General features: G+C 34.7%; 1 pseudogene; it reads right to left on the reverse strand.

Moving 5' to 3' along the window:
* Nucleotides 1-1,119: 1,119 nt before the first annotated feature.
* On the reverse strand, nucleotides 1,120-3,858 carry LOC139082309 (zinc finger protein 791 pseudogene; annotated as a pseudogene).
* Between the last annotated feature and the right edge of the window lie 20,117 nt (nucleotides 3,859-23,975).

Genomic DNA, 23,975 nt, shown 5'->3' on the forward strand with positions numbered 1-23,975 from the left:
GTTCGATTATGTGCATGATATACTCCTAAGAAAAGTGTAGAGTGGAGACGATTATTAGTTACTGATGCTTTGAACATCTCATTTCATAAATATATCCAGAAGAAAATAAAGATTCTCTGCATTTTTAAAAAAGTATATAGTGCATTAAAACATATCAAATCAGCATATGAAATTATTGATGTACATTAATCAGCCAGTGAGAGTTTAATGTTAGATTTAAATAGACTCATTTAGCTAGAATATTAATATCATTACAACAAGAATAATAAATTATCTGTTATCTTTAATGACAGGGAAATGTAGTATTATAGTTAATCAAATATTTGGATTAATGCTATTGTGCATATCATGTTTTTTTAATCGAAATGCAGCATATTAAAAGTGTTGTTAAAATCATGCTGAAAGGAATTTAACAGATAATGAGTCAGATAGCATTAGAGTGTTCACATTATCATCATTCTAAATAAATGCTGAAATTCTAGTTAATAGAGTTCTGATGACTATAATATTGGATGAAAGAGAAGTAAAGGAAATATCTACAGGTTTCAATGATAAGCATTGAAATTTCAGAACCACGGTTATATCAGCAACTTTCTTAAAGAGTCCAGTGAAAGTCATTTATTCACTCATTTATCAAATATTAATTGAATATCACTAATAGGCCAGTCAGTTGGGTAAACGCTATAAATACAATAGCGGACAAGACACACACACTCAAGAAGCAAAGGGTTCAATGGGCAATTTAAGCAGGTAAACATATTACCTATCATACAAGGGACCTCTTCCACAGCCCTGCAGTGTCACAGAAAGATCCATGGAGCCAGCAGAAGAGGATGTTGAAGAGCATTTCGGGCAGCCTGGAAAGCACGGGCAATAGACCAGAACAGAAAAAGCATAGACAGAGAAAAAAATGAAGTTTTAGCGTTAAGCAGATTTCAGACGATAAAAGGTTGATATCATAAACTGCAAAATTGTTTATGTTCATCTTAAAATATGACAATTACAAAAGAATTAGCTGGATGACATTGGATCAATGCCATACTGTGGACATTGTAGAAATAATTATTTGCTTCAGACCTTGTAATATGTCATAAAAAATAAATTCTATAATTTTTTTTTTTTATTTCACAAACAAATGGACATAGTTTTATTGACATACAGTCAAATGTTACTGAGAACACATCGAGGGAATCCATTCAAGCTACAAGTAACAGGAAACACACAGTCTTCCCAGCACACGCAAGGTGATTGTTCTCACATAGAACAACTGGGTCAAGGCAGCCACTGCACAACGGAGCAGGGAAACAAACTCACAGGTGCTTCTTTTTATGTCCCATTGTAGATGCCATGGTGAAGCAGGAAAATGTGCTCACTAGCACTATCAATAGCACAAGGTGTTTCCTATACACATCAGACCTTATTCCATTATCATCTAGAGAAAAGAGGAATCAGACAATACTCCCACCCACAAAGGTCTGAATTAGCTTCCTGGTGGACACAAGAGGCCTTACAGAAAGACCCTAACTCGAATGGATCTTTGATGTAAAACTGGTGGAAAATGCATCTCTAACAATATGGAAATCAACTAGTTATTGGTGGTTTTCAAGATACTCTTGACAAGAAGGGCAAAGAATCCAGAAAAAGGGTTGGAAGGTGGTGTCCTTGAAGCTCATACGTAACTGTCTCCCTCCCTGTGTCGTCACTCAAAAATCTGCCTAAGGCCTTGTGTGCTTCTGCCTTCCAAATCTCATGTAAGTGAGGCCATTGGGCAATTCCAACACGGCACATAAAGGGGATGGATTCTTAAAGATCTAGCTCTTCAGATTACCCTCACTGACATGATGCAGTACAGGGGTGATGTGTCCAGCTCTAGATTTTGTTGCCCTGCCACAGGCCTCTACTTAATTCAAAGTCTATTCACCAAATGCCAGTCAGAAGGAAGGACAAACAGCAAAGGCCCAAATAGGAAAATAATTCACAGGAAGTACACTACTGGATAAACTTGCCATACATAATTTTTTCCAACTGTTTAATAGTACAGAAAATAAAAACAGGCTCCTCCACCCACCAACCCCAAAAAGGAGCTTTCTCTGAAACATGTACAATGTGTACAATGGATGAGGCACAAGCAGGAACTGTAAATACAAGGCCACTAAGAAAATCACAACAAATACAAACTGTCACTTTTCAATGGCCCCTTAACAGAGAAAAATTAAAACATTATAAAAAAAAGTAAAGATAAAAAATTATTAACTGATTTAAGGGAAAAGCATTACCTATGAATCTTATTTACTATTTATGAAGGATGACTAGCAGAATCATCTCACCTCAATATTCATTTCTGAAGTAATTAATAGAAATCCACAGTCCAATGTTGCACTTTAATAAAGAAGTTTGATAAATACAATCTACTTACTACTTTTATAACAATTCTTTCCTGTTGAAAGTTTTCTAGAAGCTCACATACAAATTAAATTCCGTGAAGCTTTTTCATAGGACTTACCTTTACATTTCTTTTTGGTGGGAGTTTCACACAGAAAGATGTAGGCCAACTGAAGTGTTTCTCATGCTGTTTACATTCAAGACATTTTTATCAAGTGAGTCCTTTCATGCCTTCAGGAAGAACTGGGATGACAAAATCTATCCCAAATTATTTATGTCTACATGGTTTATCCTCTCGTGTGCATTTATGCATATCCTCAAAAGTCTGCATGAGAAATAAAGCCTATCCCACTTTCCTGACATTCATGAGGTTTTCTCTCCAGAGTTCTTTCATGTTTTTCAAGAGAACTGGAAAAGGTGAATACTCTACTGCATGTTTTAAATTCGTAGGGTTTCTCTCTTGTATGAATTCTTTCATGTCTTGAAAGAGAACTGTTACAACTGAAGGCTTTACCACAGATTTTACATTCAAAGGGTTTCTCTCCAGTGTGACTTCTTTCATGGACTCGAAGATTACTGGAACAAATAAATACTTTACTGCATTTTTTACATTCATAGGGTTTCTCTCCAGTATGAATTCTTCCATGTATTCGAAGATAACTGGAAGAAGCGAATGCTTTACCACATTTTTTACATTCGTAGGGTTTCCCTCCAGTGTGAGTTCTTCCATGTGTTGCGAGAGAAATGGTAGAAATGAAGGCTTTACCACACATTTTACATTTAAAGGACTTCTCTCCAGCGTGAGTTCTTTCATGTATTCGAAGATAACTGGACGAAGCGAATGCTTTACTGCACTTCTTACATCCATACGGTTTCTCTCCCGTATGAATTCTTTCACGTACTTGAAGATAACTGGAACAAGTGAATGCTTTACTACATTGTTTACATTCATAGGGTTTCTCTCCAGTATGAGTTCTTTCATGTGATTGAACTAAAGTAAGATAAGTGAAGGCTTTCCCACATTCCTTACATTGATATGGCTTCTCTCCATATTTTTGATACTCATATGTTTTATGTTCAGTGTGACATCTAATGTGCATTTTAAGCAATGAATGATGCGTGAAGACTCTTCCACATGCACTGCATCCCCATGGTTTAGCTCCTGTAGTTTTCTTGTTCAGACTGAGATTTGGAAGAAGGCTGACGTTTTCTCCACATTGACTACCCTCTTCGCTTTCACAGAGTCTCCCTACCCTATGCTTTCTACTGAGGCCAGGTGCGTGAAGGTTTCCCAGATCACATCTCTGTAGAGTTTCTTCCGTGAAGGATCCAGTAAAGCCCACTCCTCTGGGGTGAAGTTCACAACCACGTCCTCAATGACCACTGACTCCATTGCTGTTTCCCGGGGACCCGGGGTCCTTCCCGCGATTCAGCACACGTCACGACGCGACAGAGTCGGCGGCTGAACACCGTGGGGTCTTTTAAATTCTATAATTTTTATAACCAAAAAAGTTGCATTTTATATCTTTTGTTAATTCTACATCTGATCGTTAGTACTACCTCCTGCTAAGAAGGAGATGACTCGAGACCCTGGTCTCAGACTACAGTTCCTTTAATAGATTTTGAAGATGACTATACAGTAATAAGAAATTTACCAAGGTCACTCCAGCAAAATTCAAAGTATTTATTACTAAGTTAGACTGAGTACACTTAAGAGGGTGTGGGGAAAATATGCTAATAGTAAGATTGAAGGACAGAAACTAGAATGTGGGCTACAGGACCTAAATATATCCCTTGATTTACTTCTTTGCATAATTTATTCATAAATTACATATATATATATTTACTGTTTACAAATACTCAGTAGCTACGATGTGCCAGGTTAATTGTGTAGTCGCTGGGTACACTGTGGAGTGATGAACAACACAGGCCACATCCCTGACTTTATGGAATTTTCATTCAACTGAAATATAAGATTTTTACTATGGGCCTTAGTTTAAAATTATCTGAAGTGGTAACATCCATTTAATTTGGGTTAAATCACCAACTGTAGGGGTTGCGTGTAAGATTATGGGGCAAAGATTTTATAGCAAACACGAGGAAGGAATGGTCTGTGACCTATAGTCTGAAGGCATGTTTTGCTTTTGGTAATGTAGGTAGAACCTTCAGCATGTATTTACATTTTGGAATTTGTTGTCAACATTGAAATTTTATGAGGTTTCATTAAAAGATGAGGATTCTTAAATTTTCCTTAATCCTTAGAAACTGACCGTGCTGGTCTCCTGTGATCTCCTGGGACCTCTGGGCTGTTACAGATAGTGTGTGCACCTCTAGAATTGGGGCAGGGGAAAGGATGCTAACTTTGAAGTAGAGCCTCGCAGTGCAAAATTCATCTGATATGCCATAATTTATGTTTTTTTAAAGACTAATTTCTTAGAGTAGTTTTAGGTTCAGAGAAAAGTTAAGAGGAAGGTACAGATATTTCCCATATACTCCCTGCCCCTACACATGCATAGCCTCCCTCATTGTCAGTATTACAACCCCTCCTCTCCAGAGTGATACATTTGTTGTACTTGATAAACCTACACTGACACATCATCGTCACCAAAAGTTCACAGTTTACATTTTGGTTCACTCTTGGTATTGTAAATTCCGTGGGTTTGGATAAATATACAGTGACATATACCCATCATTATATTAACATAGAGAGTATTTTCACCATCCTAGAAATCTTTTGGGCTCTCCCTATTCATCCCTCCCCTTGCCCAACCTCTGATCTTTTTACTGTCTCCAGAATTTTGCTTTTCTTGAATGTCCTATAGTTGGAATCAGACAACCTTTTCAGATTGGCTTCTTTTACCTAGTAATATGCATTTAAGATTCCTCTATGACTTGGTTTGATAGCTCATTTCTTTTTAGCACTGAATAATACCCTGTTGTCTGAATGTACCACAGTTTATTTATCTAATTACCTAATGAAGGAAATGTTGGCTGCTTCCAAGTTTTGGTAATTATGAATAAAGCTGCTATAAATATGTGTGTACAGTTTTTTGTGTGGACATAAGTTTTCAACTCCTTTGGCTACATGCCAAGAAGTGTCTGATGCTTCTGGTGGATCATATGGTAAGAGTATCTTTGGTTTTGTAAGAGATTGCCAAACTGTCTTCCAAAGTACCTGGACCATTTTACATCCCCACCAGCAATGAACAAGAGTTCCTGTTGCTCAGCATATTTGCCAACATTTGATGTTGTCAGTATTCTACATTTTTGTCATTCTAGTAGGTGTGTGGTGGTATCTCATTGTTATTTTAATTTGCATTTCCCTGATGATATATGATGTGGAGCATCTTTTCATATGCTTATTTGGCATTTGTATATCTTCTTTGTTGAGGTGTATGTTAAAGTCTTTGGCCCAATTTTTAATCCAGCTGTTTGTTTTCTTATTGTTGAGTTTTAAGATATTTTAAGAAATTTTAGTAACAGTCCTTCATCAGATGCATCTTTTTCAAATATTTTCTACAAGTTTGTGGGTTGTCTTCTCATTCTCTTGACATTGTCTTTGGTAGAGTAGAAGTTTTTAAGTTTAATGAGGTGCAGCTTATCGATTATTTCTTTCATGGATTGTGCCTTTAGTGTCGTATCTAAAGAGATATCATCATACCCAAGGTCATCTAGGTTCTCTCCTATGTTATCACCTAGGAGCTTTATAGTTTTGCCTTTTGCATTTAGGTCTATGATCCATTTTGAGTTAATTTTTGTGACTGGTGTAAGATCTGTCTCTAAACTTATTCTTTTGCATGTAGATGTCCAGTTGTTCTAGCACTATTTATTGAAAAGACTGTCTTTGCTCCATTGTATAGCCTTTGCTCCTTTTTCAAAGATCAGTTGAGTATATTTGTGTGGGTGTATTTCTGGGCTCTCCTTTCTGTTTCATTGATCTGTTTGTCTATTATTTTGCCAGTACCACACTACCCTGATTACTGTAGGTTTATTGTAAGTTTTGAAGTTGTGTAGTGTCTGTCAGTCTTCTAACTTTGTTCTACTTCCATATCGAGTTGGCTATTCTGGGTCTTTTGCTGCTTCATATAAATTTTAGAATCTGTTTATAATTTATATCACAAAATAATTTGCTTGGATTTTGATTGGGACTATATTGAATCTATAGATCAAGTTGAGAAGAACTGATGTCTTGACAATATTGAGTCATCCTATCTGTGAACACAGAATCTCTCTCCATTTATTTAGATTTTCCTTGATTTCATTCATCACAGTTTTGTAGTTCTCACCATATATATTTTGTACATTTTTTTAGATTTATACCTAAGTATTTTATTTTGGGAGGGTGCCAATTTAAATGGTATCATGTTTTTAATTTCACATTCCACTTGCTTATTGCTGATATATAGGAAACCAATTGACTTTTGTATGTTAGTCTTGTATCCTGCAAACTTGCTATAATTGCTGCTTAGTTCTAAGAGGTTTTTTGTTGATTCTTTTGGATTTTCTGCATACACAATCATGTCATCTGTTAACAATGTTTTATTTCTTCCCAATCTGTATACCTTCTATTTTCTTTTCTCGTCTTACTACATTAGCTAGGACTTCCAGTTCAGTGTTGAAAGGAGGAGTGATAGAGTACATACTTGCCTTATTCTTGATCTTGGTGGAAAAGCTTCAAGTTTCTCATGACTAAATATGCTGTTAGCTGTAGGTTTTTATAGGTGTTCTTTATCAAGTTGAGAAAGTTCTCTGCTATTTCTAGTCTACTGAAAGTTTTTATCATGAACCGGTATTGGATTTTGTCAAATGCTTTTTTTTCATCTATTGATAAGATCATTTGATTTTTCTTTTTTAGTCTATTGATATCATGTATTTCCTTAATTGATTTTTGAATTTTGAACCAGCCTTGTATACTTGGGGTAAATCCCACTTGGTTGTAGTGTATAATCCTTTTTATATATTGTTGGATTTGATTTACTAATACTTTGTTGAGAATTTTTACATCTATATTCATGAGAGACAGTGGTCTTTAGTTTTCTTGTCTTGTAATATCTTTGTCAGGTTTTGGAATTATGGCAATGCTGGCTTCATAGAATGACTTAAAAAATGCTCCCTCTGCTTCTATCCTCTGAAATTGGTATAATTTCTATCTTAAATGTTTTGTAGAATTCACCAGTGAACCCATCTGGGCCTGGTGTTTCTCTTTTGGAAAGTTATTAATATTGATTCAATTTCTTTAATATATATAGCCTTATTTTGTTGTCTTTTCTTCTTTCATTGGTTTGTGTTTTGTGCAGCTTGTGCCTTTCAGGGAATTAGTCTATTTCATCTAGGTTATCAAGTTTGTGGGCATAGAGTTGTTCATAGTATTCCTTTATTAATCTTTTAATGCCCATAGGCTCTGTAGTGCTGTCCCTTCTTTCATTTATGATATGAGAAACTTGTGTCTTCTTTCTTTTTTGCTGAAATAGACTGGCTAGAAGCTTATCAATTTTAATGATCTTTTCAAAGAATCAGTTTTTGATTTTCTATTTTCAAATTCATTGATTCTGTTGTAATTATTCTTTCTTGTCTTCTGTTTACTTTGGGTTCAATTTGCTCCGCTTTTTCTACTTTCCTAAGGTGGACACTTAGATGATTGGTTCTGGCTCTTTCTTCTTTTCTAATATCTGCATTCAATGCTATAAGTTTTCCTTTAAACATGCTTTCCCTGCATTAGTTTATGTTTTAAAATCACGAATTTTATCTTCCACTCCAGTAGAATTAATACAGCATTCTTATTCTGTGTCTTTGTGTGTTGCTAGTATGCCTTATGCTGCATAACCCTAAGGATATAAACATCACAGATAAGAAACACAATGCTAAACTAATAGTTTTCAATTTGGTTGAAAATATAGCCTGAGAGGAGGGACCTATTCTTTGGACTACCAGAAATTCCTTTCTCTCTTAACAATTTCCTGTTGCTCTAATACAGTTTTTACACCATCACTGGTATCCAAGGAAATGATAGAGCCAATTGTCCAGCAAGTTACCAAAATTGGAAGAAATATTTGCTGCATAACATTAAGCTTAGGTTCAAAATGTTGTGTGAAGACATTTTCTATATTTTTGAAAACCAACATTTTTGGTGTTGTGTAATCTATGGCCATGGAAGGGAATGGTACAGTAATAATATTGAAAATTTTAAAATTGAAACTATTTGTGGGACCATCTTTGTTATGAAATCTTTAGAAAAGATCGATTGCTGGTAAATGGTTTTAGTTAACCTGAAAATGTGTTTGTTTTCCCTTCCATATTGATAGTTTTCCTAAGTACATGATTTTATATTGACAAATATTTTCTCTTGTCACTTTGATGTTATCAATGTAATATTTTCTCTGCTATTGAAGAAACTGCTGTCAGTCTAATAACCATTGATTTGTATGCGGTCTCTCTTTTCTATTTGGCTGCTTTCAGATCTTGTCTTTGGTATTCTTTGGATATGAATTTATTTATTCTGCTTGGAATGTGATGTCCTTCATGAAACAGAGGATTGATATTTTTCACCAATATTGAAAAATTCTCATCATATTTTTTAATATAGCCTCCCCATTGTTTTCTTTATTCTTTTCTGGAACTCAGATTAGATGTATGGTACACCTTCTTGCCTTACTGGCTGTGCCTCTTACCCGAGTTTCATCTTTTGCTTTTGACTGTATCATGACTTAAGATCAATCTAGTAAGTGTTTCTATGCTTGTTTCTAATCCACTCTTTAAACCATCCTAAGATTATATTTTATTTTTTGTTTTTAATTTTGACACCAAAACTTTTAATTACTAGAAGTTTAAATTAGTTTATTTCTAAATCTAAACACACAGTAATATTCTGAATTTTTGTCATCTCTTTTTCTTGCTTATTAAAAGATTTTGTATACATTATTTTCAAAACTTTCTACATACTTACTTTATAATCTGTATATAATACCTCCAATTTTGAATTATTTGGATATGAATTTATTGAGTACTGTTTTGGCTAGCTCATGCTTATGGTAGATTGCCTTCTCATGGCATTTGTTACGATGTTTTTATTGTAAACTGACATTTATCAGTACTTCATCTACGTGAATTATGAAGCATCTATGTTGAGGGATGACTTCCTATAAGGGTCCCAGAACCAGAATCCTATTCTTCGTGGAGTCATTCATCTCTTCACATTTATGTTCCTAGAATTGTTAATAAATATGAGAAATTATGGCTTCTGTATTCAGTGCCACTCTGATATTAGCTTATGTCTTGTTTATTATGTTTTCTTATTTTTCGTTAACATCCTTATTTCTTGTGAGTTCAAAAGTATTTTTAAAATATGTTTGCTGTAATTTGTCTAGCATTTACCTGTCTTCATTATTATTCTTCCCCCCCCCCCCCGAATATCTGTATTACCACACTTCTAAGAGTGGTGTTCAGTCTTAAAGTCATATCAGTCATACGATTTTTTCTCAAAATTTTTTCTTACTAATTCTTACTTGCCAAAGTGTATAAAACAGAAATACTAACTCAGTAGTAAATTTATGCCTGATTAATATTCCCTTGATATTCAATAAAATGTTGATATTTGATTATTAGGAATCAATAATTTATTTTTAATTAAATATTAAGAATCATAAGATTTTTATTATTGACGTTCATGGACAAGTTGTAATGCTCTATTGACTTTTTTACAGAGTTGCAGGTGTTTTCATACACAAATGCAACAAAAATAAGCTATTATTCTAAATATGTAGAAATTGATTCATTCAGACAATGAAATGTCCATTGAAGTTTGAACGCATAACAAAGTGTTCCTCAAATGAGTACATTGGGCCAGCAACGATGCAATATAGAAAGATACACAGTAAGTTAATCCTACATGGTAGCAACGGACACAATATTAGTTGTTTCCTGAATGCTAAAACTATCTGGAAGGATCTCAAGCTGATTTCCTAATTAAATTAATGAGATGCCACCATGGAAAAAGCCTCACTGTGGACACACCTTTATAACTTATATAAAAGGCTAATATTTAAAGTCTACCTTATTAGAAGGACAGAAAAGCAAGCTTTTTCAGGCACATACCTGTGCCCATAAAGTAAAGAATATTGATTTTTTTCTCAATAAGTTCATGGTTCATAATGTTCATTAACAGAGAACAAGCAAAATAAAATATAAGAATCATAGTGAGTTCCTTCAGAACTTGAAATTGTGCCCAAAACTACAATCTAGCACATCAAAATAAAAACCAGAAGGCTTCTATTTGCCTCAGCAGGGTTAGTGAGCAAGACGGTTCTGTGCCCTATAGAAAATTAGTGACCCTATTCTCCAGGCAACACAGGCCAGAGCATTCCCCATTAATGATGAAATAGACAGACGGTCCTCATACCTCCTAAAGCCTCCAGAGAAGCAGTATAACTCCAGGTTAACAATAGATAATGAGGGCATTTACCTAAGTTTTGTATTGATGTGATTTATAGGTCCTTTCCTTTCTAATTGTCTGTCATAATCTAAAAGTTCCGTATTTTTCCCAAACGTAAAATCTCCTTCTGATAAAGATATTTTCAGACAATCCCAAAGTCTTATATCATCCATGTTGCACGGTTCTTTGAAGACTAACTTTTGAAGACTCAATTCATGTTGAACACGACATATTTCTAAGATCAACATGTAAAATTTTATCATTCTTATTACAAGATGACATTGTTGCCAATTTATCATTTTTACCAGTAATAGACTTCCTTATTTTTTTATATTACTCAATTCTTCAAGGCACATATACTGAATACATTTTCTTCTATAATTTCCATAAATTTATTTTTTCTAAAAATTATAATTTTTTTTATGTTTTATCTTAGTTTCTCATGCATTTGTATATATGTGTGCGTGTAAAAGAAGATGATTCAAGCATGTAATTTAAAATGCTTGTACTGCATTAAATAAAATATGCTGCTAATATTATGAACCAGATAATAGATGGTGTGTTAACGCTTTATGTTCTACTGTGTTTGAAGATTGCTAGATACCACCAATAAGAGAAATGTCACATGAAATGTACAAATATTTTCATAATTTATAATATTCAATTTTATCCAATACCAACTTTTCCTCCTAGAAAAAAATGAGAGTGGCATGCAATCATGATCACATTACAAAGAATTTATAATTTTAAATGTAAGATAAACAAAAAAATGGTTAAAATTTTATGGAGTGGCTAATGCTTTCAGATAATACATGCATGTAGAAACTCCAAAATAGGCACAGTCACATAAAGAACAAACTCAGTTGTACTGAACTATAGTACATCTATAGTCAAGTAATAAAAATATTATTACAAATGAGTACATTTTAAACCTGTGGCAATTGAGACAACATAAATTAGCATTGTGTAGTAACCATCTCCACAGTAGATATTTTTGAACCAAGAAAGCTAAAGTTTTCATAAATGTTGAGTATTAGTAGCCATACATTCTGCTAAGTGCTTAATATGGATCATGTCATTCACCTCTCAGAAGTTTACATGGTAATAGTCATAGTATTCCCATTTATCACATGAGGGAAATGAGAAGCCTCGTTTGACAGTATTTTCCTAACATTTAAGATTTTACCTCAGTTATCTAACTTAACCACCTCTATTAAAAATCGTTCTCATCCACTGTTTCTCATAGTAGTAATCTACCTAGATGAATGTCTTGCTAAGACTATTTTAGACATATGAAAATAAGACATCAATAGGCAGAAAGATCGTTTATCTCTCTATTCTACAGAGAAATGAATTAAACTAAAAAGCGATATCAACATTTTAATATAGAAGTTAAAAAGGAAGAAAGACAGAACATAGGTTTCTTTCTCTATGTATCTGGAGAGAGTTTCAGCTAATTTGGACTTCCATGGTAGTTTGAGGAGGTATGTTCTCCAGGTAGAAACATGATCTGAGAACCATATTGCTTGTCTATGACTTTATCCACAAGTATTTTGCATTTTCAGGGGTTTTCTTTGCTAATTTAAATGAGCCATAAACATATTACAACCATTTGTGTGTTGTTTCTCAGATGTTGTTATGAGATAATTAGCATAAAAATTGTCTAAATAGCTAGATTTCTCCTTATGTAGAATGTTGTTCCAAGAAAGGCAGTTTTATAGCTTGTAAAGGAGGAAACATAGTCTTGAAGTGGAATGTCCAGCAGAAAAATGAATGTATAGTATAAAAATACTTCCCCTTTCTAGAAATCAAGGGGGGGTGGGCATAGGAACTGCCTGACCTTGAATATTTCCTGTGGCAGAAAGACTTCTTTGGATTTTTAATTTTATTTTACCTTTTTAAATACACAATTTTCTATGGAGGGGCAGTACCGGAACATGAGATAATCCTGACCTTGGGGCAGTTGACTCTGTCCTGAAAAGTTTGGGAAATTTATCCTTCCTGGTACCAGCTGGGACCCAGTTTTCATAGTGTTACTCATTAAACTCATGAGCAAGGGGACTATCTTCCCAAATCTGGCTTTATTTTATTCTGATTGACCAAATTAAGGACCTATACGAATAATTTAATTTAGCAAGACACTAATGAGGCCTCCTTTGGGTTGTTTTGCATGTTGCCTTAGCCCCTACAGGGCTAAGAAATTAAAACAAGAAATTAAAAATAGTGGAGCTCAAAAATATCCATATATAAACCTAATGTTGCTCTGTCAAATTCTATAAACACGGAACAAAAGGGGAAATTTATCAAAAGGCATCTAATGGAGAAAGTCCAAAAATTTTTACTTTATTGGATGTTTCTCCCAATGGAAGAAGATATTAAGTGTGAAGAATATGTTTTTCTCCGACAATCCACATGATTTTTAATTCCTAAGTCATTAGGTTTAAGAAAAATAAACATGTTAAATCAACTGAACTCAACACTCTTCTAGTTCTCATGCAAAATGGTGTCTGGCCATGTTGTGTTTATCAGAAATTTTGCAAGAGGATTAACTTATACTGAGATATTCCAATAATTAAGGGGCCGGCCTGGCGTAATGGTGAAGTTCACGTGCTCCACTTCAGCAGCCCAGGGTTCACAGGTTTGGATCCCAGGCATGGTCATAGCACCATTCATCAAGCCATGCTGTGGCAGCATCCTGCATAAAATAGAGGAAGATTGGCACAGATGTTAGCTCAGCAATGATCATTTTCAAGCAAAAAGAGGAAGATTGACAACAGATGTTAGCTCAGGGCTCTTCCTCATACACACACACACACACACACACACACACACACACACACACACAGATATTCCAAAATTTAAATACCAACAGTACAGTATTGCCCTCATATCCAAAAAGAAATTATTTTATCTACTATGACGTTGGGGAGAGGATTAAAATCCAAGAATTTTGAGTTTAGAGTACCGAAGAAATGAAAATCCAAAATTCTTAGGTTAAAATCAAATTAATTAGTCTGAAATCAAATACTGTTGACCTTCTTAGTTAAAAGTCCTAAGAAATTGAAGTTTACAATTCATTATCTTCAAAGTCTTACAATGTTCAGTCCTAGCCAGAGAGTTGTCTCTGTCTAGAGAAACTTGGAGTAACTTCAGCAGCTATAGCCCAGGATGCCTTCCCCATGTACTGCCCATATGTATCTCAAGACATTGGAATTGGAAGGGATACTTCCCATAACATTCCGTGCAGGAATTCTTAGGATGCCGTAGATTGTTGTAACACAATCCACACCTACAAAATTCAGCAAGATGCCAGCTCCTAAAGGACTTATGTCGAGAAAATTAATGTTTGCAAAATCTCATTATTTGTGTTACCTAGCATCATGGCACAAACTCCAAGGACTCAAAAGGAATTAGAGAAGACAAATAAAACCCAGGTTTCAGTTTCATCAGGAAACTGGCAGTCTGGGCCAGATGTCCAATGACTATTGCAGTTTTCTTCCTTGACCCTGAAGGCACATTTTAAAAAAAAGTCAGTTTCATATTAATGCATGAATTTGAATGCCTTAAATTCCATTAAAGAATTGCTGAAAGTTTGAGTGAGCAAACTTACCAATAAATTTTAAAGAATGATGCTATTAAGTAAAAAAAAAAAATGAACTCAGCTATTCTTATAATCCAAGATTAATCTTGGCAGTAATAATTTTCTTTTAACAAATTCTCTTTCTTTCCTTTTTAAAACACTAGCGTTGGGTTTTTGTGTGTGTGTGATAAGCTCCTATTTCTTGTTCATGTTTTCGGGTCCATCTTTGAGTACTTTAATCATTTTCAATACACTAAAATAGTCAGTAGCTGATCTTTCTAATAGGAAGCAGCGTAGCATGGTAGTTAAAAGCAAGAAGGCCAGAATTTGAATATGTAACTTCTATTTCACACGTGAAAAGAGGAAATACTCTAAACTTACCCATTTCACTTTTCTCATATGGAAAATGGAAACATTGCCGATATCTATTTGCGTTCTTTTGAGAATTAAATATTAGCACATGGGAAGTACTCTGACATGGTGTGCACTGGTCAAATGACAGCTGTTATAATAATTACACAAAGTTTTGGGGGGTCTATTTCTGCTGTGTGTTCTTTCTGCTTATTATTGCTTACGATACTTTGTTGTCTGTTTTCTTTGTTTCTGTGGTTTGTGACTTTTTCCTTCGGAACAATCTCAGGCAGTGCTTTGCTGGTGGACACGATCTTCAGCGCTGCCTGACAGTGTGCCCCCCTCAACAGAGCATTCCTTTGTCGTGCACTTTAGTGGAGCTACTTCTCCTGGCAAGTACATAGCTGCATTTCTTGGCAAAACTCTAGCATGAATTTATATCCTCAAACCAGCAGTGATTGTGCTGATGATTTTCACGAGTGACTGTATTTTTCCAAGCAAAGCATAGAATGACACAAAGATGTGTTCTTATTGTTCCTTGATGGATGACAATTTATTGTATTCTACAATTTCTCACAAAAGATAGAGTCTTTTTAGAGTTTTATATTTAAGCCTGGTTCTCAGTTTGCTGTATTTTGTGCAGTCCCAAGATGTGGCCTTCTTTCCCCAGACCTTTCAGTATAATCTTCTAGATTTCAAAGATTGATAAATCCCCACTAGACAACTGACTATCCTTGCAAGCTTCCTTCTCCAGTTTCATGCTTATTCTTTATGTTTTGGCCTTTGGGTATTGACTTAACTTTCTTAAAGTCTCAGCTACATACTTAAAATATTATGTTTGTGCATATTTTACCAAGCATTTCAACATGTGTGATGGGAGATTTATTTTAGACAAACATTGCAAGTAATAGAAATTATGATCAGATTTATCCTTTAGAACAATGTTTCATACCAGTGTACAAAATTCTTGGGGCAAGATAAGGAGACCAGTTTGAAAACTATTGCGGTAGTCTTAATGAGAGAGTGATGACTTGGACTGGTTTGACAACAGAAATGATTAAATATGTTCAAATTAGGGATATGTTTGCAAGTAGAGTCTATAGGATTCACTGAAAGATTAGATGTGAATTGAGGAAATATTAGAAATTAAAAGAGATTTCTGAGAGTTTGATCTGAAGAACAGGATAGATGGAAGTATATTTCAATTATTCAAGTAAAAATGAAAGAATCACTAAAATCTCTAATAGTCAGGCTAGAGATACACTAAAGATTTGCTGTAGAATTGGTCAAATTTGATGACAGAAGGGTGCCATATATAGCACAGAGAGGGAGGTGACTTATACATGGTGTACTCAGTGGATGAAGGTCCTAATAATTAAGAAAATTCAGGCGACAAGAGAAGAAGATTTGCAGAGAATGCTGACACAATTTCAGTTGTAGCCACGGTGAATTTGAGTTGCTTATGGGACAATCATGTGGATGTTTTCAGATCAATTTTTTAAAAACGATTACATCCTCAGGGTAAAGTTCTGAGCTGGTGATAGAGATTTTGAAGGCATATTTACATTAATTATCTCAGGTTCTGAGATATAATAATTTGTGAACTTTCTGCAACTTATTGGAAACATTTTACAAAGTCAGTAGCACTTATAAAAAAATAAATAAAATTATACTACAATATTGGTGAGATTCCAAGTTTCTCCTCACATCCTGTATTTGTTTTACCTGTAATTTAGCTTTGTTTATAACTTCTATGCTTTTCAATAATAAATTCCATTAATATGTATTTGAATTTTAAACCTTGACTTCAAACGCTATTCTCCTGTGGCAAATAAACTGATTAAAATTAAGACCCGGAAAATTCCTTTATTAATCTGTTGTTTAGATACTTACGTTCAATTTCTTGTTTCTATAACTTTGCTTCCAGGCTGAGATCTGCAAACAACTACAGCACCATAACTGAATTTTGGCCAAAACACAGGAATTTATTTTAATGATGCCCATATTTTCAAATTCTTCACTTGAAGTATAGGGCACTCTCTAGAGAGCAGAATCAATAAACCTTGAAGAATGCATATGGAACATTATTTAAACTAGGAGCTGAAGGGAAGCTAGCAGATGCTAAGGAGCACCCAGGGTGAACTGCAGAAATCTGCGAGGACAAGCCGCCACATAAATGAAACATGTATCCACAGGATGGAAAGTGTGGTATAAGGAGAGAAGTGAGAGGAGAAAGGACAGGGAAACTAGTAAGCTGACAGAATAGTAAGAGCCCTATGTAAGTGCACGTCCACAAAACCGGCATATTCATTCATTCATTTAACAAAAGGATGGAGCTTCCTGGCACTGTGGTTGGTTCTAGGGGTACAGAGTCGAACAAGATTTTGGAAGGAATACTGATCACTGTAATATTGTTAACGTACTCACGGTGGCATTCAGTGGGGCAATGGAAAGCCATAGGGAGAATGTCAGATGCAAATCAGTGGGTTTGGAAAGGCGTCCATCCCAACAGGAGTTTAGCACTTCAAGGATATGTTAGAGTCAGAAAATGGAAAAGAAAACCTTCAAAGCAGAGAGAAGGACACGTGCAAAGGCATTAAGGCAAGAAACAATGAATGTTCTTGGGATTCGACTTCTCCAATTTGTCTGTGATATAGATCAGAGGAGAGGAGCAGAAAGAGACGAGGCTGGAAGGGTTTACAAAAAGGCTGAGATATGAATGAGTTTGCGCACTATGCCCCGGAGTTTGCGTCTTAATTTGAAGGTGATGGAGAAGCACTGAAGTCTTTTAAGCAGAAGAAAGAAATGAAGAGATATGCACTTTGATAGGAGGATGGAAGATGTCGTGGAAGGAGGCATAATTCATGTTGGATTTTATAAACGATACAGGATTTAAGAAGCAGTGGTAAAAAAGGAGGAATAGGGAGAATTTGTAAATAAGGAACCAATTATTAAGCATTAAAATCCCCGAAGTTCTTTGAAATTCATTCATAAGTGCTATATCGTTTTTTCTAAGAAAATGCATAAAGATTATCTATAAAAATATATAGAATAACAAAGAATAATTAAATATTAAAATCAGATGCAATCCTTGGTTAACTCATTCAATATATAGCTGTGGCAACGTCTAATGGAAATTAAGTTATATACCAAAAACTGCCCCTCTGTTACCCGGCTTGAAAGAGAAATGACAGGAGATAACATATTTCAGTAAGTAACAGGACTAATACAGATATTCCAAAACCTAAGTTTGTACATGTAGAAACCTTAAAATTTTCAAAAACACTTGATATTCTGCCTTTACTTCTCAGGAAACTTTTAAGAGATGTGGCATACTCACTAGCTCTTAAACCACCACATGATAATAGTGACTATTACAAAGTGAGCAAAACAAAGGCAGAGACTACATGTTGACTTTATTGTCTTCACTGTTACTCTTTTCTAATGTCTTGTAATAAACCATTAGGCACTATATTAATTATCAGAATGACTTAGTTTAAAAGTAAATATTTTATTCATTCATCTATTCAATCATTATATTAATAAATATTCCTTGAGGGTTTCAGTGATGTGAGTTACTAAGCGAAAAATCAGAGATATGAAGATAAATAATCTAAAGAACTAAGTAGATAATTATTTAGTTATGGAAAGCCCATACAAACAGAAACTTATGATAAAATGCAGTTAAAGCAATGATAATATTACAAATAAGTGTAAGGGTATAGACCCATGGAAAGCCTTATGCTAACCCAGTAGGTAGGACAGTAGGCAGCAAATGCATCCTGGCTGAGGTTAGTGTGCCTATACTAAACCAAAACAAGGGTATAAATTAAGTAGATAAAAATACGGTGAAAAGAATATTCTAGTGAAATATTCACTGGAATTTATAATGTAGATACTTGGAATATGTTAGCCTTTTAAAAAGAGCAATCATACGTGTGTTTTACTTTTCTCACTCCACTGGCAATGTGAAGGGGGCATTTGAAGGTGACGAAGATAGCGACAAAGAGTTAGGAAAGCCCTGTAGGAGCCCAGATGAGAGAATAAGTTCATCGAAGTAGCAAAGAAGGTACATGTTCTAGGAATACAAAATTGGTCAAATCTGAAAGATGTTAATGTTATTCAAAGTAGCAACAGTGGAGATTAGTCATATGAGGTTGAAGAATGGGGTTAGGACAGTAAAGGAATGAAAGAACTAGCAGCAAAGATGACAATTATGAATCATTACTACGTGACAATATATTTGAAAAACTTGGCGAAATGAACAAATCCTAGGAAAATTCCAGAACAAAAATGAGACAAGAAGAATCCAAGTAGCTATACATCACTTTTAGAGTCTGAAGCCGTAATTGTACAATCTTTCCACAAAAAGAACCTCTAATTCTAGACGGTCTCACTCGGGAATTACAACAAGAATTTAAGTGATAAATTCTGCTGACAGTATAAAAATCTCCTAGGGAATGGAAAAGTGGAAACGTGCACAACTCATTTCATGGGGCTCACATAACCTTGACACCAAAACTTGATAAGTATGTTACGAGAAAAGAAAATTACCCACCAATATCACTCATGAACACAGATGCAAATATCCTAAACTATATATTAGCAACTCAAACTCAGGGATATATAAAAAGGATAGTAAACATAATCACTAATCATTTAAAAATTTTAATAAATTCACTTCATAAAATTGAGGATTGTTTTTCATCAATATACATAATTAAGACAGTAAAAATGCAATTTGCTCAATTGTACAAGGTATTTTCAACACATATAACCTATAAAAGTCCTACATCCAGATTACATGAAATATTGTTTTAAAGCAATAAAAATATCAAGAATCCGATTTTAGAAATGCTGAGAGACATAAAGAGTCACTTCACAGCTAAACAATTCTAAATACATTATAAATATGGAAAAATACTCAATTCTTAGGTAATCACAGAAATGCCAGTGTGTACTCAACCAAATGGCCAATATCAAAAAGGGAAGAAAGAAAAGAAAAATTCTAACAAGTGGTGAGGAAAATATGGAGCAGCAGGAATGCCCATATACTACTTGAAGGAGTATAATTGGTTAAAGAGGTTTTTTGAAAATTATTTGACATTATCTACTAAAGTTGAACACGCAAATTCTCCATGAGTCAGCAAGTCCACTTCTAGGTATAAACCCAACTGACATTCATATGTATACTCTCCAAGATTCTTACAGCTAAATATTCATGGGAACACTGGTAATAGACCAGAAATTGAAGACAACTCAAATATCCACCTAGAGTAGATTACATAGATTGCTATAAATAGACACAATGGAATACTATGCAGCATTAAAAACAAAGGGATTATAAGCAGTCCCAGTTTACACATATTTAGTAAGCAAAAGAAGCGAGACAGAAAATAATACTGGATGATTACATTTATATTAGCTCCAAAATGCATGCCAAATTAAGCTCAAGTTTTTAGTGTGCAGAATTAGGTGTGTAAGGAATTCATTGCCATAAAATTAGGATAATATTTATCTCTGGGGGGGTGGGAAGAAAGACGTAAAAATGCAAAGTGATAACAAAGTGACTTTGGGGGAAGTACCAATATTTTTTATCTTTATCTGAGTTCTGCTATGTGAATTCACTTTTTTTCTTTTTTTAAAATCATTGAGTTCTACATTTTTGTTCTGTATATTTTCTCAGTGCCATATTTCATAATGAAAAATGTTAAAAGCTATTGTTGAAATACAAATAAATTCACATTGGTTTACTTCTATTTTCTTCAAGTAGCTTAACTCTATTTGAAATGACCCTAAGTGTGGAGTTAAGGCAAGTAACTTGACTGCTCAGATATTTATTTGCCACTAATAGAAAAGAGTAGTGTTGATAGTTATTTTATGGTTTTATTATGAGAAGTAAATGAGAAAATGTTGGTAAAAGAAGATGGAATAGCAGATTTTCCTTATATGTTAAATTTCTTCTTCTTTCAATGTATTTTCTCTTCTAATCTATATATCTATATCATATCAAAGTTGCAGCCATCTTCAGCCTCTGTCTGCTTTTGTCTCTCTTTTCCCCTTTTTCTTCCCCTCCCTCCCTCTCTACTTCAATAATGATAAAGCAAAATATCTAAATTCTTTCTCAACTTCCCTGTTCTTTCTGCCACAAACTTTGAAAATTATTTCAATAATAAGAAAGCTGGAAAATAGCATCAGATTGAAAAGAAATTGCTGCTATGGAAGCTGTAGGATCTCACAGCTAGGAGAAAGTTCAGTAGTAGAAAATCCTTTGACGGAATGGGTGAAGGAAGTAGTGTTCAATGATATATTTAGGATCAGAAACATGTTATGTGGAATATTGAATAAATTTCATTGTGGATATAGTTCATTTGATATGACTATTCGATACTCAGGAGGGGATGCCCAAGTATGTAATAGGATATGCAATGATAGGATATATGTGGTAGCATATACATATTTAGAGTTAAAGAAGGATGTTTGAACTGTATGTAAATGCTTGAAAGTTTTTCATAGACAGATAGCTCTGGAAACATTTTATGTAAATCAGGTCAACTATATACAACAAATAGAATGAGAAAACCGATAAGGCCCAAAATAAAACCTAGGGCATACGAGTTTGAAATAATTAGTCACTGGAATAAGCATCAACAAAGGAGATCATAAAGAAACTGTCTTTTACCCTACCTGTAAGTTATTAAGTGTGCCTGTCATGGTTTCACACTTACTGGTAGAAGACATGAGACCTCTAGCTTCAAAAGAAGTCAAAGGACCTTATTGTTCACAGCACAGCAATGAGCATGAGCTTCATATTCTTGTCAGTCTCTCTTACCCACTAAGACCCATGGGGGTGATGTAGAACTACACCCAGATGGACGTTGAAAAATTTCCATTCACAGGAGAAAGGATAAACAGATCACGGCAGATTTGTGGACAGAACCCTATGCAGCAACAAAAAAGCGCATATTTCAGATACACACAGCAACATAGATGAACTTGAAAAGCATTTTGCTAAGTGACAGAAACCAGACACAAAATATTTTATAATGTATGACTCATTAATCTGACATACTAGAATAGGCAAACATTTATAGTGATAGAAAACCGATTCGTGATTGCTAGGGATTGTCGTTGGTGGTGTATTGACCGCAAAGTGCCAGGAGAAAGTTGTTGGGGGTGATGAAAGTATTTCATATCATGAGTATGACAGTGTTTACAAACTGTGTTTTCTTTAGTAAAAGTCAAAGAATTATATTTTTATGATTGGTGAATTTTGTTGTATATGTATGTTGTCAATTGAATTGTGTTCCCCAAAAAGAGATGTTAAAGTCTCAACCTCTGGGACCTGTGAATGTGGCAATATTTGATATTCAGGTCTGTGTTGGCAGATGTAATCAAGTTGAGATCATACTGTGTAAGGCTATCCCCTAAATCTAATGACTGGTGCCCTTATAAGAAGGCTGTGTGGAGGCCCATGATACAGACACTCAAAGAGAATGCCACGTGATAAGAGAGGAAGAGAGTGGAGTGATATAGCTGTAGCCAAGAAGGGGCAAAGATTGTTGGCGATTACCAGAAGCTAGAAGAGAAACATGGGACAAATTCATCCTCAGAACCTCCAGAAGGAACCAACCTTGCTGACATTTTGATTTCAAACTTCTAGCCTCCAGAACTACGAGAGAATAAATTTCTATAAGTCACCCACTTTGTAGCAATTTGTTATGGCATTCCTGGGAAATGAATACAGTGTATTTTATCCCAATAAAAATGACTTTGAAAAATGATATAAGGGCATATTGTGCACAATATATGTAAGCAGCATGGTGAAGTGTCATGTCACTATAATTAGTAAAGACTAGCTTAGATAATAATTAAGTTAGATAAAAGAAAATTAGGTGACACGACCAAATATCTTTAACTGATTTTAAAGTTGTATACAAAATCAACTTATTTTTAAAATTAAATCCAAGGTTGTGTATTAGTTAGCATAGCTTAACTGAGGTAATAAGTAGGCCCCAAATGTGAAACATTTTTGCTTTCCTGATAATACTGGACAGGCAAGAAGGTTGGCAGTGATCCAGCTTGATGTAGGCTCTGCCATATTCAACAGTTTGTTTCCCATTTCCTGTGGAGAAGCACAGAGGAGCACAGTGGCATAGTTTTATGAGCCAAGGCTGGAATAGAAGCTAATTACTTTTGGCATATTTCATTGGCTGGATCACAGTCACATGACCTTGCCTAACTGCCAAGGAACCTAGTAATTTATTTATATGTGTGCTAACTCTTGGAGAAATACTGCTTCAATTTGAGATGAACAAAAATTGAGTATTCTCAGGGGCTGGCCCTGTGGCCGAGTGGTTAAGTTCGTGCGCTCCGCTGCAGGAGGCCCAGTGTTTCCTTGGTTCAAATCCTGGGCGCAGACATGACACTGCTCATCAAACCATGCTGAGGCAGCGTCCCACATGCCACAAGTAGAAGGACCCACAATGAAGAATATACAACTATGTACTGGGGGCTTTGGGGAGAAAAAGGAAAAAAAGAAAATCTTAAAAAAAAAAAATTGAATATTCTCAGCTAGAGAATCTCTGAAAGTTCATCACTACTGTGTCACTTTATAGCAGCCTATAACAGTAGTATTATAATTGGTCTTAATGCAGTCACTCATTCCCACCCCAATCCATGTGGACTTCTTAAAATGTAAGTCTATCATGTCACTCCTCAGCTTAATACTCTTCCATAGATATGCAGTGTTGATTTAAGTAAAAACACTTAATAGGTCGTAGGAACTCTAGCATGATCTGAGCTCTTCTTATATTGCCAAACTCATCTAGTTGCAGTCTTTCATTTACATAATTTTCTCAAGCCTTTTCAGACTTCTTCCAATACCTAAAACGCATCATGCTTTGCTTCCTTCAGTACCTAAAAGCAGTCATGCTTTCTCTCACTTCTGAGTTTTCACAGATCTGAAATACTTGTCTTCCTTCACTTTACCTTGTTAAATTTTTTTTATCATTCAGATCGAGTCTTCAAAATCATTTCTCTAGGGAATCTTTTTTCTGTTGACTCTTATACTCCAAGACGAAGTTAGTTTACGCTTATACAAAATCCTGTACATATTCCTTTCAAGCACATGCATATAATTAATTATAATTATTCTTTTTTTAAATCCATTTCCAAGTAAAAATTTTAAAAGCAGAGATTATGGCAGTTTTGACCACCCCTTCCCATTTCAGT

Source organism: Equus przewalskii, chromosome 3 (assembly GCF_037783145.1).
Source record: "Equus przewalskii isolate Varuska chromosome 3, EquPr2, whole genome shotgun sequence".
Lineage (NCBI taxonomy): Eukaryota > Metazoa > Chordata > Mammalia > Perissodactyla > Equidae > Equus > Equus przewalskii.